The sequence below is a fragment of the Parasteatoda tepidariorum genome, chromosome 7, assembly GCF_982258835.1.
Source record: "Parasteatoda tepidariorum strain Cologne lab strain chromosome 7, Ptep-v5.0, whole genome shotgun sequence".
In the NCBI taxonomy this organism is placed as follows: Eukaryota; Metazoa; Arthropoda; class Arachnida; order Araneae; family Theridiidae; genus Parasteatoda; species Parasteatoda tepidariorum.
In genome coordinates this window covers 55,607,714-55,626,865 of record NC_141761.1, presented here as the reverse complement: position 1 = coordinate 55,626,865, position 19,152 = coordinate 55,607,714, and the positions used below count along the sequence as shown (strand labels likewise).

Sequence of the window (19,152 nt, the reverse complement as noted above, 5' to 3'; positions counted from 1 at the left end):
CTGTGGTTTTTCTGTTTACTATTTATTCGAAAAAGTGAGCCTAGAACAACAGTCTTCAACTAACTTAATAATTCAAATTGAAGGATTTTAGCACAATATCATAGAAATGCCATCTGTTTCACTGTGGTTTTTCTGTTTTACTATTTATTCGAAAAAGTGAACCTAGAACAACGGTCTTCAACTAACTTAATAATTCAAATTAAAAGATTTTAGTGCAACATCATAGAAATGCTATCTGTTTTACTGCGGTTCTTCTGTTTTACTATTTACTCGAAAAAGTGAGACTTAAATAACGATCTTCAACTTAATAATTCAAATTGAAAGATTTTAGTACAATATCGTAGAAATGGCCATCTGTTTTACTGTGGTTTTTCTGTTTTACTATTTACTCGAAAAAGTGAGCCTAAAACAACGGTCTTCAACTTAATAATTCAAATTGAAAATTAGATTTTAGTACAACATAGAAATGCCTTTTTTACTATGGTTTTAAAATAGGTTATGGAATTACATAGAATTATCTCTGCATAATTTCTGGGAATTTAAACTGTAAAATTGTGAGTATATATTAGTTCCTGTTTTATTAATAATTTATTCGATTTCATATAATTAAGTAATCTGTATTTACGTTACGATATAATCGATATTATTACATGTTTAGTTTCAGAAGAATTTTAATTGTCAGTCTTGGAGAAAAAGCAAAGCTTAACAGAACAAAAACTTCTTCATCTAATATTGATCTTGAATTCGTCTAACGTAACTAAACTGTTTCTATAATATTGATTTCCAATAAAAAACACACTGTGTGTTTATTTATTTTTTTGTTCTTTTCAGATTTCTTGTTCCCAATGTTACACAGAAACAGTTTTTTCCCCTAAAGTTAATGATTTATTGCCCGAAGTAAAGGGAGACTAAGTAAATGTATATCGTCTATTAATTTTCTTTGAAGGTATTTTTTTTTAACATTTCAATCAATTGCCAGTAATTTTTAGCGATGAATTTAAAATGCTGTCTTAAATTGTTGTATTGATCTTAATTGGATCCTAAGTAAAAAAATACAAAAAAGCAGCAAAAATTGAATCATAAATGCCTTATTAATATTATTTATGTTTTACTCTTTGGTTGAAGACAAATGAAGCAAGGAGCTAAAATTTAAAAACGTCAACATGATAGTTCTGAAAACAATATTTTATGATTAAAAAAAAATATAAGTATTGTGAAATATAAGTATAGTGTGTATAACCCGGGGTCTGTCCAGACATTTTGTGAAAGATCCGTTTTTGTAAAATTGTGAAGAAACTACTCGTAATTGGTGAATATAAAATAAACGTCAATTCACATTCTTTCAACCAGGGTCCGCTTTTGTGAATTTGTGCATGTAGGGTCCGTTATTGCAATAAAACTTTTTCAAGGAGTTTTTAAATTGTAAAGACATACAAGATTATGCTCAACACTGTAAAATTATAATTAAAAAAATTAAATTTTAAAAAATAAACAGCAATTTGCAGCTACTAAATTAGCGATGCAACATACAGATAATTGGTATTTAACCTATACTGCTGAACGCAGAATATTCATTTAGAAGCGTCTGCCGAAGACAAAATTTAGTTCGTTTACATCAGTCTTTCTTTCCCCCCTTCCTGGGAAGGGTTTATTTGATTAACAAAACAATAATGAGGATAAACAATTTTGTGAAGGGTCCGATTAAAAGATAAATTATTTAGTGAAGGATCCGTTTTCAAGTTAAAATATTTTGTGAAGGGTCCGTTTTTATGAAAAGATATTTTGTGAAGGGTCCGTTAACAGACCCAAATTTCTTCTCAACAGACCCCTGATAAGTATATGAAAAAATATAAGTTTTTCTCATTAGTAATTTTTATAAAATGTAAAAGCACAGTGGTTAAAACACTAAGTTTGCATAGTGTAGGACCGAGGTTCTATCTCTATGAGTGGCTTGAAGCCTACTGTGCTATAAATTATTAGATAGCAGCTTATCAAAGAAATAAAAGCAGTCGGAGCGCAATATAGACCAAATTTCTCCTATCATTGCATTAATAGAGCCTTAACCTCCTCGACCCCCTCGATCAACAACTGGCTGTTGTTTGAGTGCTATTATATATGCATTTGTAATTATTAAAGTCAATTTAACAATTTTTTTTTTCTAATGGCAAGGCAAAAGGTACAATTAGAAAGATAAAATAAATAACGAATTTAACAAAGTACGACGCGCAAAATAAAATTTAAGGTTTGAATAACTTTTAATTCAATGATTAGATTTTTACGTTCTAGTACACGTTCTTTATTATTTATGGCGTGCGTCTTAGAAATGCTAATTAATAATGCCTTAGACTAGAGACGGCAAACCTTTTTGGTGTGCCAGATAAATTACGGTTTATTATTTTCGGGCATCTAGTGCGCCACTTCACTGTAAAAAATGGTTGCTGAGATTTCACGAAACTTTCTTCGTTTTTGACAAAACAGTTTCCTTGTACATGCTCCAAGCAAATATTTCGTCTAAGAGACGAAATAACTGTCATTTCATCAAAGTTAAGAAATATTTCGTCATTTTATTTCATGTAAAAAATAAAAAAAACTTGCAATGTTATTATATAGCTAACGTTTGTAATAATCACTTTGTAGTGGGCACCATATAGGCTAATCAAAGTCGCCTAAACAATACAAGATAAACAAATAGAACAGAGAGATAAATTACTCACATGCCTGAAGTGGGAATCGAACTCTTTGACCACCATACAACCGGGTCAACTTGTTCCGTCACTTTATTTCAATCGTCTGGTCTTCACTCTAATTAATAATCTCCCACAATGCACTACGATAAGGTTTCGAGTTGGGGAAACATTATCGTCACATATTTGTGAGTTCACGTTTCGTCGCAAATCACGTGATTTTGTGACCGAATTATTCTCAAAATTAACGAAATATAGCTCTAAGATTACTGAATCGTCAAAAGTGAGTTTTTTTATTTCTAGGAGTGTTGCTAGTTTTCTTTTTAAGAATTAATCCTTAAGTCTACTTTGATTTCAAAGTATAAAACTACTTTTCTGTTTAAATATCAACTTGTTAAGAATTAAAATCAAACAAACAATATTTTAAAAAATATTTGAGTTTAAAACAGGGTGATTATAATTAATGTTACGATTTCAAAAAATGGATAATTTTAAAGCTATTCGTCAGAATGACCTGATATTTTAGCGAACAATTGTAATGCAATGGAATTTCGTTTGGTGAGGGGGGGGGGGAATAATTCCAAAATGTGCCGATAGATGGCGCTAACAGGGTTTACATTGTCTTGAGATATGCAAATTACTCTGCCATAATAATGCAGAGCATCAATTCTTTGTCTGAATGCTTCATCCTGAAATCTTTCATCCTGAATGCTTCATCCTGAATCCTATAAATCTTTGCGCTCTGCTCTTGAAGCTTTTTTTTTATAAGAACGATGACTGTGCATTTACAGCTATTAGGAAGCTTCGGACATTAAAATCCATAAAATCGGGTCTTATAACCACAAATGTTCTGCGAAAAATGATTGCTGAATCTGATTTGACGAGGGAAACTAGTTTCGGCTGCGGCAGTGGAACTACAGCATTATGTTGCTACAGCATTACAAGAACAAGACGAACAGTGATGCTGGAATCAGCAGAGCACGGGGAATCGGCCGAATGCTAGATATGAAGATCAGAGCCCAGTGCGTTAAATCCTACGGAACATCTTGGGCTGTTACCCATACAAAATAACTCGTAGGCAGCAGTTGCTACCTGCTGACCTGGAAGCACGTGAATCATTTGCACTACGATTGCTTTCCCTGATGGAAGGTGACAACGAATGGCTATGGAACATTCTGTGGTCTGACGAAGTACACTTCCATTTGCAAGGTTCTTAAAAAACGTAAAATTGCTGGGTATGGGGTGGCCGAGAATCCGTTCCAGCTACAGCCATTACCTCTTCACTCTGAATAGGTCAGTGTGGTGCGGAATAACGGCAGCGTTCATCGTCGGTCCATTTTTCTTCGAAGAGATCACACTTGCGGGCTACTGGCTAACGTATGAAGTACTCTTGCGTAACCATGTCCTTCCGGCACTTCAGCAGCGTCAATGTGTGGATCACACAATATTCATGCAAGGTGCTTAATTCGCAGATGATAGGATCATAAGCCGCCATTTACAAGCAACATGGCCGCCACGCTCCCCCATCTTAAACCCGTGTGATTTCTGACTTTGGGGTACCTCTAGAATGTTGTTTACAGAGGGCGGATTAAGAATCTAGCCAACTTGAAGATAAGCATCACACACCACATCCATTGCAGATAGATATCCTCCGATCTGTTGTGGAGCATTCCGTTTTGAGCTGCTAATTAGTAGCAGGAAAAGGCGGAGAAGGCATCGAACAACTTATACCTTTATCATCAGTAAAATGTTTGTTCCATGAAGCTCCTTTATTTGCATTATCACTGTACTCGCTGTAAAAACGCATTTTTGTCTTTTCGCTAATATATTTTTAATAAACCCTGAACTCTATTGTTTCCTTCTGGCCAAAACAACATTTCTGTGTGTAAGGAATCCATTTTTAGTTTTTTCCTTGACATTACCTTAGCAGTGCCACCTTGCGACAGATTTTGCAACGTTTTTTTTGTCATTGCCAAGCAAAATTCCATTGCCTCACGATTGTTTTGCCAAAATATCTGGTCATTCTGATGTTTAGTTTTGAAATTGTCAATTTTTGAAATCGCAACTTTAATTATAATCACATTGTACACTGAAGAGCCAAAAAAGCTGGTATACCTGTCTAATATTGCGTAGGGTCCCCGCGAGCACGCAGAAGTGCCGCAACACGACGTGGCATGGATTCGATCAATGTGTGAAGTAGTGCTGGAGATAATTGACACCATAAATCCTGCAGGGCTGTCCATAAACCAGTGGGAGTAAGAGGGGTGGGGATATCTTCTGAACATCACGTTGGAAAGCATCCCAAATATGTTCAATAATGTTCATATCTGAGAGTGGATCCAAGAGCACTCTTCTGAATTTAGACACTTCCGCTGGCCACCAAAATCCCCAGAAAAGAACATTATTGAACACATTTGGGGTGCCTTGCACCGTGATGTTCAGAAGATATCCCCACCCCTCTTACTCCCACTGGTTTATGGACAGCCCTGCAGGATTTATGGTGTCAATTATCTCCAGCACTACTTCACACATTGATCGAATCCATGCCACGTCGTGTTGCGGCACTTCTGCGTACTCGCGGGGGCCATACACGATATTAGGCAGGTATAGCAGTTTTTTTTGGCTCTTCACTGTATTTACCTTAGATTATTATGACTATGGTGAAAATAAGGTTAAATATTCTAAAGCGGACACTCTTACTGATAAGTCTTAAAATAAAATTGTGGCTGTTAATACTATATAATTAATTTTTAAGTTTTTTACAGTAAAAGAAAAATTAGGTGTTTAAATAAAATTGAAATTATAGATATTACTTATTGATTTTACTATTTCGCGTAAAAAAAATGGATTCTTCTTTAAAACGCTTCAACTAAATAGGATGTTACTTTTAAAATTCACTTAATATTGTAAACATACACAACATTATTACATTCAGAAACTTCACGCATTTATTCCCATTTTGTGCGACACTTATTGCTGAACTTTAACAGCCATGTCGGTCATAGTTGGGTTATAACTTGTCTTTAAAAGCACAATAAATACCAGTTAATAAAATTGCGCTTATTTACTGCTGCAAACAATTTCATAATTTGAAATATAGTTTGAGTTTTCTCTTTTAGTACTCCCGTAAAAATCAGTCTCTCCCACTACACAGACTTGTGAAAAGGGACAGGAATACTTTAGTTCGTGGAAAATGGTATCCCAAAATCATAATCGTTCCGAATCCGTCTTATATAGATTTTTTTTTAAATGTCTTCATTGTACGTTAGAGAATAAAAGTAATTAAATATGTACTTTTTAATATGTACTTAATAGGATAGGTTCCCGTCTTAGATTAAGACTGTGTGTGACTAATCCTCTCGGTGTCAAGCGGCAGCTAGACATTATCAATGAGTCCATACACTCTCAAAAAATCCAGGGCAAGCTAAGGGTCCGTCGCGAAAGTCTCCTTAGAAATGTGAAGACATGCCAGAATGTGCTCCGGGGACGCACTCTCCACTCCGCACTTTGCACAAACCGGGAAAACCCTGTTGCCATTTCAAAAGGAGCCACACCTCAGGTGGCCACTGGCAAATCTCGATAGCTCCGTCTGGTCGGCTCTATCGCAGGAAAGGTCGATGGAGCCCCCTGGACATCGCCAATACCAATCATGGGATGGAGAGACCCTCCAAGACTTTTAGTCATTGTTTTTCCTGATGGAGTAAAGCTCGTTAAAAGTCAATGAGGCAACTGATTACAATGGCTCAACTGAGCCCTGCTTTGCCAAGTCGTCAGCGACCTCATTTCCGTAAATCCCCACATGCGAAGGAATCCATTGGAGGTGCACTTCGTGAACCACAGCAATCTGTCTAAAGGCCTGGTTTCTTAGGACAAGCGCCTTATCTGGGCGTCAGCGTTAAGTTGACGTTACCCTGACGCCAACAAAATACTGGTTTGTTAGCTTAAGGCCTGGTATCTTAGGAGAAGCGTTTTAACTGGGCGTTAGCGTTAAGTTGATATAATTTTGACGCCATAAAAATACCGTTTTGTTAACTCAGCGTGAGCAGTCGGTCCAACACAGACATTACCTCGCATTGCGCATGCGTTAATGACGTAAACAAATATTTATTTTGAATTTGTATTGATTTTGTGATTGTCGACAAGTGCTTTAGAGTACAAATAATGACTTTGTCCTAGAAAAAACACATTATAGCTTAGCTAAATGAAGATGAAAAGGAAAAAGAAGCTATGTTTAATGCTAAAATTAAAATCTTGGCTGATTTCAATGCTCTGTTGTTGGCTGTTGTCCGCCATTGCTTCTGCTGTTAACGTCACATTGTAATCCAACTGCAATTGATTTGGACAGCAGTTGTCGTTCAAGCTGAGCATTCGATGACGTATGCTGTCAAACTCATAAATTGACCAATCAGAGGTAAACGTTCGTTTCAAGCTGACGCCGACTTTTCCTAAGAAACCAGGCCTGAAGTAATTTCAAAATAGCGATGCTAGTGCGGTCACCAACATTGAACCAGTCCTTCAACCAGTACTTCGTCTTAGATTAAGACTAAAGAATCCAAGGATCTGCTCATAAACGAAATTCTTATCTAAGAAATCCATCCCTACTCTAAAATTTACGTTTTTTAGACATAAATGGTAATAGTAACATTTTTTAGATATCTGTAAGAACTTTGAAGAATTTCTTAAATTCTGTAAATTAGAATATGATGATTTACATTAGCAAAAGATGACTAAAATCATATAATGTGATATTGGAAAATAGGAAAAATAGAACAGCCAGTGGTAGAAGATAAAAAAAAGTTGCGATCAGCGTAGAAAAGTTTGGATTGTTTTGTGCACAAAAGAAAATGTTAATTATAAAAAATTATTGTTGTAATTTGAAATGCCCTTCGAATAAATCATTTTTGTCATTGGAATTCAGTCATTTGGTTCAAAGGGCTCACTAATATCATTCACATAGTTTCACAGTCTCATTCCACGTTTGGCTGTTATCGACAGCTCATTCTTACAATTTCTGTCTCAAGAATCTCATAAGCACAACATTAATCACAACATTACTAAATGCTGGTGAAAATGTAACAGTTTATTGTTATTGGTAGTCTTGCTCAGTTATAGAGATAACTATGCATGAAATTAAAAAAATTAAAATAATAGTAAATAGAACATAAAAACTTTAAAAATTGATCAATTTATGTACCATTTACTAAAAATAATTTTTGTTTAATAAAATAAAAAGCAGCTGATTGTTTTTGGAAAGTTGACCGTAATATGTTTATTTAAATTAATAGGCTGTACAGAATGGAATCAAATGTTGGAGTGTTTTATTTTCACGTGCAGAGCCAGTAGGTCTGTGAAGCAACCAAAAGTTTGTAAATTCAGTTTTGTTGAATAATAGTTTCAAATACTTGTCGCATGAAAGTTTCATGGAAGTAACTTGATAAATTACAAATAAATGCTAAAGTTATTATGAAAACTCCCATATATTGTTATACAAACTCCACGTTAAGCTTAGTTTAAGGAAAACAGATTCAGAAAAGTTAAGGCTGTTATAACTTTGCTTCATAATCCAAAGTTTTCAATTCTTATTAAATTAAATATAGAAAATAATTTTTTTTTAATCTGACAAAAATGTATCTTGATTCATAAGCAGAACGCTGCGAACCGTTACGTCTATCTCGTCCCGTTTTTCTTAAATTGGTTTTTCAAGTTATCAGTAATTTAAGTAAATGGATAGGAGGGCACCTCAAACAATTTTAAACACGTCTTAATTCCGAAAATTTAGCTAAACGCCGTTCAGGACGCTGGTCAGTCACAGTAGAAAGACATACAACTGGGATGGGCCACATGTGGCCCACCAATTGTCGAATTGCAGCTCACGGCAGAGTTTGAACACAATGAAAAAGTAATATTTATTTTTTTATTTTGAAAAAGAATATAGAATATTTTGAATTTTTTTCCAAATTATCTCCTATTGATTTTATCCAAATTATCTCTTATTGACTTTTTTGACGTGCTTAATTTACACAGATTTTAACGTTCTATGTGATTTTCGATCGTTTTTTCGACAGTTATTGCTACCGTATTCCACATGGTTTCGAAAATAAAAATATTTTTAATAAATACGATATTACGAGACGCAAATTTTGAATTTAAATAATCACTTTTTTTTTACCCTTTATTCGTGACGATTTTATCATAAATCTGAGCAATGTTTTGGTTTTTTTACAGTTATTGATACGCTTTTCCATGAGATTTAGAAAATTCCCGTACTTGTTTTTAGGAAGAAAAAAAAGCTGAAATATCGTCTTTGCTAATTCACTTAATACATAGTCTTAAAGATTCGCCTACACTAACTAATTAGATATCTTAAAATATCGTTTGTACTAATTAATTAAATATCTTAAAATATTATCTACACTTCTTAGCATGTAAATCCCATTTAAACCTTTAAGATTGAGTCATAGTACGTGAAAATCCATTCACAAGATAATAAGTTATTTAGGTTAATTATTAGTAATTAGTTATTTTATTACAATGTGTATTCAGTCTACTGTGTATCATTTTACTCACTATCACAAAATCATTTTTTTTTCTACGATATATGGACTGTTACAATAAGCAAAAAAGTATGGTCATGACTACCAGAATATGGTAAAATTTACCACGTTTCTGGTTCTATGGGAACACAGAAAGCTAGGAACGCTTTGATAAAGTGTTTGGTAAAATTAACAATTAAATATGGCTGTACAATATGTGATAACATTTGGTAAATGAGGCAAAATTTGAGAATTTTATCATAATTAATCCTATCAAAAGTTCTTTAAATAGGGATAAAGAAATATTTTACTAATAGTTTTAGATATTTATTAATTTTATGCTGATAGCAATCAAAAAAAATCTGGACATTCATGGGAGAAAAATTTATACCATGGGATTTTCTAGGTATTAATAGAGTTCTTGATATCTGATTCTTAGTTAGCTTAAAATGTCCCTTAAAATTAAAAAAAAAGTTTAAAAATGTTCAATAAAATGTAATGAATTAAATTATTTAACTTAAAGTTAAAACTAATAAATTAAAATTTAAATATCTTTTGGACAGCAGAGCGCGAATAAATTTAACTATTTTTTAGCGCAAAAAAAGATCGCCACCAAAAAAAGGAAAATATATAGATTTATGTATATATATCGAAAAATAGCAATGAAGAAAATATAAAATAATAAAAAATATGAATAATAAAAATATTAAAAATAAAAATAATATAGAAAAGGAATTTACTTGTTCGCGGTTAAACAAAATATGCCAAACTTTCTTTATTATTAAAAATTATTTTTCTTAATACACAAGAGATGTAAATTAGTATTTGGATTAAAAAATTATTTTTGACTTAAACATTTCATTATTTAAAGATAATTGATAAGATTATTTGTAACCGATTCTGAAAAATGAATGACATACCTATGTTTGAAATTATTGGTATCTTTTCAATTCATCTTACACCATTTGTTGCATAGAACTTGGAATGTCATGGTAACAATGTCGTTTGCTTTGAAGACTTAACCTGAAACATTTCGTACGAATATTTTCTCGGCTTTGTGTTGATATCGTTCGGTTTATTGCGTGTTTAGTAAAAATCGAACTAGTTTATATTTCGCCAAGGTTTCAAAATGTGACGCCAAAGAAATGCTATTAAAACTTATTGACCATTTTCTTCTTTCTATTCAAATGTCTCACTTCTTCGCATATCGTATTAGAAGCATGTCAGATATTTGACATAAAAATATCATAAGTTGTAATTATTGATTGAATGTAAAGCTAAGGTCAAGTATTTATTTAAATATCATAAGTTGTAATTATTTACTGAATGTAAGCTAAGGTCAAATATTTATTGGGGCTTTAGGTAAAATACCTTTGGGTAAAAATCTAAGTTTTAACTAATAGGTTAAAATTATGAGCAATGTATGTTATCTATTTGAAAATAGTTTTAGTATTTTTTTATTTATAAATAAATATCGCCCCTTTTTAAAAAAATAATACTGTTTATACAAAAATATAATACCAAAATATAATACAAAATAATACAAAAATAATACTGTTTATATGCATTAAATAGTATCATAATAAAAAAATAAAGTTTCCAATTATTATTGAACCTAAATCTAAGATAAAATAATTACTTCAGATTTTAAATGCTTTCACGAAATTTTTTTTTATTGCAGCGTAAGTTTAACTGTCTAAGTTTTAACTAAGTAAATAAATGACAATGCTTTCAATTTTAGAACATTTATAAACAAAAATTTGTTAAAAGTTTCACTATGTTTTAAAAAGAACTTTATTTTTCTTCAAAATATTAAAAAAAAAATTTTTAATCAAAATTAGAGTTTATTTCATATTAAATTGTTATAGAGCTTAGTTTTCTGATTTAAAATTTCTTTAGTATAAAAGAAAAATATATGTAAAATATTAGGTCAAATCCCTTAATTGTCATTAAATTAAAATTTAAAACTTTAAGAAACTAGGGCGTTTTAAGATTTTAAAAAGATCTATAATCATTAGAAATCTTTTTGAAAAACTATCTTTATTAATGGTTCATAATGCTTTCAAAATATATTTAAACTCAAACCTATATAAATTTTAATAATATTGTTTAAAAAATACGTTTCCGAACTTTTTTGGTACTTTGCCCATCTATCAAAACAAACTATTTTCAATGCCCCCTTAAATCTCTTTCACTAAAGTTTATCAAGCAGTTTAAAAAGATTTATTTTTTCCTTATTTTCAATTTGGTACATTCTTAAATGACACCGTTAATTTTATTGAAAAATCCTACTGACTAATGATATCATATTTAAACATTCTTCTGGCAAATTTTTTTTTATGAAAGAAGCCATTTATGAAAAAATGAATTATTTGCCATTAACTTCCTAGTAAAGTGTAAAATTATTTTTTAACAACTTATTTGAAAAATCCCAAACTAGTGTCCCATTATGTTTATGTTTGATAAAAATTACCAAAATCAAATATTTTGTTAAAAATACAAAAAAGAAATTGTTTGAATCTTGAGAAGCAAAAAATAGCACATTAAAATTCCTAATATGCGGTATTTTTCGTACTTGGAACAGCCAGCAAAGTGTTTTCTTCAAACAGAGGAAAACATTCTGGTAAAATAACCGTACTGCAAGGCAATAAAAATTCTGGTGAAAAAAAACATAATTCTGATATTCATAACCAAAGTATACAGTATTTAAACTATTTTTTTGTTCATATGGTATACAAAATTCCTTGTTTGTAGTTTTCTAAAACAGTATGAATACGTTATGACATTTTAAATGAAGCTGCTGATGTATGATATTTTAAATTGAAATTATTTCCGCTGAACGGGAAAGTCTATTTCAGTTTTAATTTTTTTCTTATGTATTTCTCATATCTTTTGATTTCTGCGCAACACGATATGTTTACTTTTTTTTGCTGCAATTATTTCTTCTGAAAAACTTCTTCAACTGTATTTGTATGCAACAGGAGTTAAACTATTATAATGAAGAAGTAAATAAAGAAAAATTAATTTTCTTTTTATAATTTTTAAATAGTGCTACAATTTTCCAATTGTAGTTTTTTTAAACACTTTTTTAAAAACAGGCTAATGCTTTACTTCAGTCCACATTGTTGTTAAAAATGGCAATTCCCCTTAGAATTAGTAAAATTCTCAATTAGTTTTACAATAATCCTGTCTTACGTAGACATAGTTTTTACTTCAAATTTCACAATATTTCCCTCCTCGACGTCAAGGAAAAAATTTTTTATCTGCTGGAATAATATATTTGATAATAAACTCAACAATAATAAATTTCATTTTAAGTAGAAAATTAACAATAATTTTTTCAATAATAAAATCGAAATAAAGTATGATCTATAAAAAATTTAAAAAAAAATTCGATATGAAGCCATAAAATATTTTTAAAAACCCTTGTTTTATTTATTAATAAAAGATGTTTCGAAAAACAATACAATTATCTGCGTTCTTAGCCATAATTTTTCTTTATTGTAACAAGTCATTACTTATTTAAAATCTATGGTTTCTTTCTTTCCGAAACAAGCTTGTTGCACTTAAAAGATTTATTGAGCTGCAAATGTAGCTGTTGCACTTTAAGTAAGTTCAATGCACTTTGAGTTGCATGTTATAAATGAATACTTGTTTAAACTCATATTTATCGTAAGTAGTTAATTTAAAATGTTATTACTGCCTTACAAAACTTCTGAATTTTACTAGTATTTTTTGTAATATTTTTTTTTAACCAACCAATAAAATTCCTACAGGAACAATAACGATTAGTGTCTTTACCTATAAAAAAATTCTAGTAAAATTATCGTACTGCATAGTAATGACATTTTCTGGTAAAAGAAAACCATAATACTAGCATTAAAACCAAAATATACGGTATTTAACTCAATCATTTGGTAATTCTTTTTTTTTTATATGGTAACAGTTTACCGGAAATTCTATTTTTTATAATTATAGTCCTTATTACTACACACTTACAAAAAAACGCAAATAAATTTAACCGAATAAATCATTTTTATGCCATGCTTTAAGGCATCATGACAAAATTACCAAATTTTATCACTTATAATTAAGCCGTATTTTAGAATTAATTGTATCAAAATCATTACCAATGCGTTTCTATAAATGTAACAAGCTTATTAGTGTTTCCATAGAGAAACATGGTAAATTTTACGATATTCTAATCGTTTTGGCCATGTTTTTCCCCTCTCAAAATAAGAAAAAAATGCATCCCAGTGTAATTAACCTTACACTGGGGGACATTTTTTTTCTTCTGTGTGCATGAGATTTTTTTTTAACGGATCTTGAATATTTTTACGCCGCAGATTTCAAATCTACAATCTGTTTCTCTATCGAAGCTACAATTTTTTCGATATTTTGTGTCGAAATGTACAAGAAACATGAAACATATGGTATAAAGAAACGCCCCAAGTGGCGTATGACGACATTTCCAGATACTGGTTCCTATGCAATTTTAATCCTGATGATGTGTCCTAACTCCACTAGAAGTTTGTTGAAACATTTACATGACCCTTTGTTACATATAACGCTTTTAAACTTGTATTTTCGAGAAAATATGTACTTTAAAAAAATCTGTAGCCTTTAAGAGCAAAACTATTTTCAGATTAGAAATCCCCGCAACAAAAATAGGCAAGATCAAGTATTTGTAAAAATTTAATAAAAAATCAGTTCCCCAGTGTTTTCTGTATTTTAAATACAAGAAATATTTTAAATGACAAAATTCGATTTCAATCTAAACTCTTTAGGAAACTTAATGTTATAATTAGTTAAACATGTATTTATTGATAGGTGTTATGAAAAAAAAATTTTTTTTACATTTAATTACTTCTGCTGCTTTGTTTACTTGACAAACATTTTTCATCAATGATAAAAGATTAAAAATAATTTTGTTCGTAAAAAAAACTACTAGGGTCTTCTAACCCCGCTCACAGTGCTCGTCAACCATTGAAACCATGTTACTTGAGCAAAATCAATTGCTTTTTATTGATAAAATACCTCCGATGAAAAAATATATAAGCCCTCTGCATTGACGTCACAGAAATTCATTTCTCAAAGTTTCTTTGTGTCCAGTAGAGCCATCTATCAATTTAAATCGGAAACATTTAGTTCGCGCTATAGATTTAAAAAGTAAACACTCTAGGTTTTGGTGTTAATGTCATATTTATACATTTGCTTCCATCTTTTTTATTAATTTCTGTCGAATGATAAATACAACTAAACACAAAGTGTCAGCATAATCTATCAAAAACAATTTAGGTAGTAACTATTAAGAACAACACTTATACATATTTATAGTCTCTTATTAATTTAAATGAAATAATGATAAATTTCGAACTCAATCGATTAAGTTTAAGAACAAGAAAAATAAGGTAAGGTTAAAATATTTAAATCAAATTGCAATTGAATTTACCTGGTTTGTAAAAAAAAATTATTTTTGCCTTAATAAATACTCGATGTTCTTAAGGAAAAAGAATCAAAGTATTTTATTCAAACAAAACTAAAACAAATGTCTAAACAATTCCAGTTAATAAATTCAATTAAAAAGAAAATGTCAAACTAATCATTCTACTAATAGTTAAGCTATTACCGATAAAGAGCGTTGTAGGCGTTAGACAAAAGGTGCTGCCATTTTCTTGAGCTGCGAAAAAAATTACGCCACATTTTCGCATGGTCTAACCAAAGAATATTCTTTATACCCTTTATATATTCTTTGGTCTAACATTAGAATAAAAACATAAAAAATTTCTGCAATACCACGTTGAAGGTTAAGGCTCCACATTTACGGAAACAATGTCATGATTGTGGCATTGTCATTAGCATTATGCCATTTTTATTTCTTAAACAAGCTGATCTAAATCTGGGTGGGCTTAAAGCCACCTCTGAGGATCGAGCCCTAGTAGTTAACAATGATAGCTCAGTGTCTTAAACCACTGAGCCATCTAAGCTTCTAGCATAAGCGTGGAAACATTTTAATATTTAATTAAAGTTAAAATTAACTTATCTGTGTTAAATAAACCGCCATTTTTTAATCAAAATATATTAAATTAATAATTAAGAAAATTAACAGTAAGTTGAAAATAATTTAAATAAATTAAAATTTAAGTTTTTTTTTAAAGTAAAAGGATTTATTATTAATTTGAACATTATTTGAAAATTTACTATTACATCTCAGCACTAAAGATATCATTTTTTTAAAAATTCTATAACCGTCGTTGAACAGCAGACTTATTTTAGGGTTTACGACTGCCAATATTCAACTCTGTAGCCCTGTAATTTTGAACCCAATCCAGAGGACAAGGGAGAGAAGGAGAGGTCTTCTGAATCAAGTATTGGGAGAAATTCGTCTTGGTGGAGGACTTTTCGATGGAACTTACCCATATTTGCTTTATATGGAGATAAAAACCACTGACTGTAAGGTGACTCTAACCTATGATCCGTCTACAACTAAACATATTTTATGCCAGCACTGTAGTCGGTGCGAGCCGGGTGCGGAATTCGAAAGATATCGAATTAGTGTTATGTTAGTATTTTGAGTTCTTTTTAAACATTGTGAATCATTTTAATTTTAGCTAATGAAAAAGTTGCAGTTCACCAGACCACGCCTTTAAAAGCCAATTTACAAATTTACAGCTAAAAGCACTCCAAATATTTTAATGCCAATCTTCTGTACAGATAAACGAATGCATAAAACTTTCAGCTTTTTTTTTCATCAATTTCAATATGAATTTTTCTCCTTAATTAAGTTTCTTTGAAATGTTTATACTCGGACAAATACTTTTTAGCTGATTGCGTCACAAATTTCCATTCCAGTAAAATATGATATATAAAATCCACAATTCAAAAGAAATCCAACAAATGAGAAAGAAAGTTTGCATACAGTTTCCCTCTGTTGTGTAACATTTCCGCAGTACGACAAATAGTACCATAAATAAGAAAATCCATTTTCCTTCCGGAGTGTACAAACATTCCCTTTCACGATTTCCTGTTTCCAGAATCCTCCTAAAAGGATTGAAAAGAGGCAGGCGAAACAATGACGTTTTAAGACGCCGCGCCAGCGTACGTCATCGCGACCCAGAAAAAAATACATTATCCTAATGGAATAAATATATTTTATTTCACTTTATATTTTTTACAAAATAGCGTGAAATTTCTTCCCTGCTTTTCTCGCTAGTAGAAATTTCAGAAAATTGTTTAGTTAGTTAGAAAATTAAAGAAGAATGCTTTTGATTATTGGACCATTATAAAAATTAAATCTTTTTTAGTTTTAAGTTCTTAAATATCAGAGTCATACTTGGTTTTCAGAAAAAAAAACTAAAACTAGTGTTTATAGTTTAATTATGCATGTTTCTTGTATTCAGTTTATAGCAAAAACTAGCCTAATATTTTTTTTTAAAGTTAGAAATAAATTTAAAAGAATAAAAATTTATAAGCATATCATTTTTATATTATTAAATTCTTTTGATATTTTATAACATTAATATATTATACATATTAATATTATTAAATTTATTTTACATTCTGAAATTTTAGAAAATTAGTTGTTTAGTAAGAAAATTAGAGATGAATGTTTTATTTAATGAACGATTATTAAAATTAGGTCTTTTGTAGTTTTAAGTTCCTAAATGTCAGTCATATTCAGTTTAAATAAAAAAAAAAATTATAGTTTATATTTTTAGATGAACTATATATGTTTGTCATTCAACCTATAACCGAAAACTCACCTAACATTTTTTTAAAGTTATAAATAAATTTTAAAAAGTACAAATTTATAACTATATTTTTATATTTGCTTGATATTTTATAGCATTAATTAAGTCAATTTTACTGAAACTATTTTGGTGAGATATTTTTAATAAATGGGCCATTATTAATATTCTTAAGCCTTTTGTAGATTTAAGTTCTTGATAATCGGATTCAAATTTGGTTTTAAAAGTACATATTATTAATATTTCTTGTTAAATAATATATATATATATATATATATATATATATATATATATATATATATATATATATATATATATATATATATATATATATGTAATACAAAAATTAAATACTTTTGTATTAATAAAAGCATTAAAACTTCATTCATTTTCATAAAATATCTTTAGTAAAAGATAAGGGTAGAAATTCTATTTTGGGACTTCAAGGCTAAAAACATGCCAATGAATAATAATTAGATTTATACTTCAAAAGAGAAGTTATTTTAAGATCTTTCACTTCCATATAAGGAAAGATTAAACGATTTGCTATGAGTAATAAATAAATTGATGAGGCGTAAGAATACAGAAAAAGGCATATGACTGGGCCTCTTTACAGCTAAAAACCATCCTATAAAATGCAGGAGCAATGTTTTTGCGTGACTTTTTGGTGTATAATGTTTACCAACTAAACTCCGTCGGATCTGACTGGAACATTGTCCCCCCCCTCTCCAGCCGGGAGAGCGGGGATGTGACTTCGGCTTCACGATCTATTTACTAAAATAAAATCTTGTGCACAACATGTTCTCATTATTCCTGCTTTCTTGACAAATAAATCCACCAAAATATAGGGGTTGTTGCCCTTATATTAGAAGTCGGCAGCATAGTTGCTTGCGGAGGAAATTTACGCATTTCTATCTCAAAAATTAAGATTAGCGGAGCCCGGCTGGGACTTCGGAAAAATCAGCGGTGAAAAAATGCATCGAAAATATTGAATATCTCATTCGCATGGACAGTTGAAAATTTATAAAGTCAAATTTTTCTGCAACTCATGGTAATTAATAATTCATCGAGTATCTTCAACAAAAGGCAAATTCTTTAATCGTCAAACTTTTCATTTGTTTAAATGATACCTACATCCAGTGGTACTTTCCGTTCGTGTACTACCTTCCTTTTGTGTGTGCTGCATTTTATGTTTAACGTTCTGAAGGCGAAGGATGCAACTAGAGAGTTGAGCTTCAATATTTCACCACCCGTGGACTCCCCACTGCTTTGGATTTAATCGTCGATGAAGTGTTATTACACTCCGGAATGGTTTACGATGGTCTACTTAGATGTTCGACATTCCTACTCAGAACTCAAAGAAAAATAAGCTTCAATTTCTCCTTCACTCTAATTTATGAATCATTTTAACGAAAAGAAAAAAGAGAAAGAATAATTTTTTCCTATCAACTTTAAATTGATGTTGTGGCTTTCAAGATATGTTTTGGATTAATTCGAACTTTATGCAGCTTTGCATCCTTTAAGTATTTTTTTCTAAAACATTTAGTTCTTTGATTTTTAATGATTAAAAGAAGAAGAAAGTGAAGTGCGCGAATGATTTTTTTTCCTCTTCGCCAAATATTGAAGAAAAAATGATATATAAATTATTTTTTTCTTCTTTCTCAAAATTTATGATACTGTTATGATTACATATTTTAGTGATCAAAATTTTTTTTTTTACTCTGAATAATTGAGTAAATTATTAATATTGGATTGCATTTCTTATATTTATATTCGTTTTATTTTTAAATTATGATATATTTTTTTTTCTCTTCAACGAAATTGATGAAGGTCGACGTTGGAGAGTAGGGTGTTCATATTTTAATGAAATTAGAGATGAGTAATGATAAAACTTCTTATTATGAATAATTTAATAGAATATTTTTAAGAGTTGCATTTTTTGTGTTTATATTACTTTTTTTTTAAAAAATATGATATTTTGTTTTCATAGTGCATTTAAAATGTTTTTGAAGGAAATAAATGCGGCTCAAACGTCAATTAAATTAGTAATGGCAAACAAAATTAAGTTTTTTTTTTAACTTTTGGTTTCTTAATGATATATGACGATTAAATCGAAAAAAAAAACTTTAAAGAAATTTAAAAAATTCTTACTTTTTAAGACTTGGTCAAAACTAAATATTCTTATTA

The 19,152-nt window shown here is 30.2% G+C and overlaps 1 protein-coding gene across 1 annotated transcript in view; it reads right to left on the bottom strand.

Moving 5' to 3' along the window:
* LOC122270027 (adhesion G protein-coupled receptor D1-like) overlaps positions 1-10,277 on the bottom strand; it is a 38,176-nt gene extending 27,899 nt beyond the window's left edge. Inside the window, exon 1 of the mRNA XM_071183446.2 lies at positions 10,138-10,277. The gene's annotated coding sequence lies outside the window, so the exon portion shown is untranslated. The remainder of the gene's footprint in view (positions 1-10,137) is intronic.
* Positions 10,278-19,152: the final 8,875 nt, after the last annotated feature.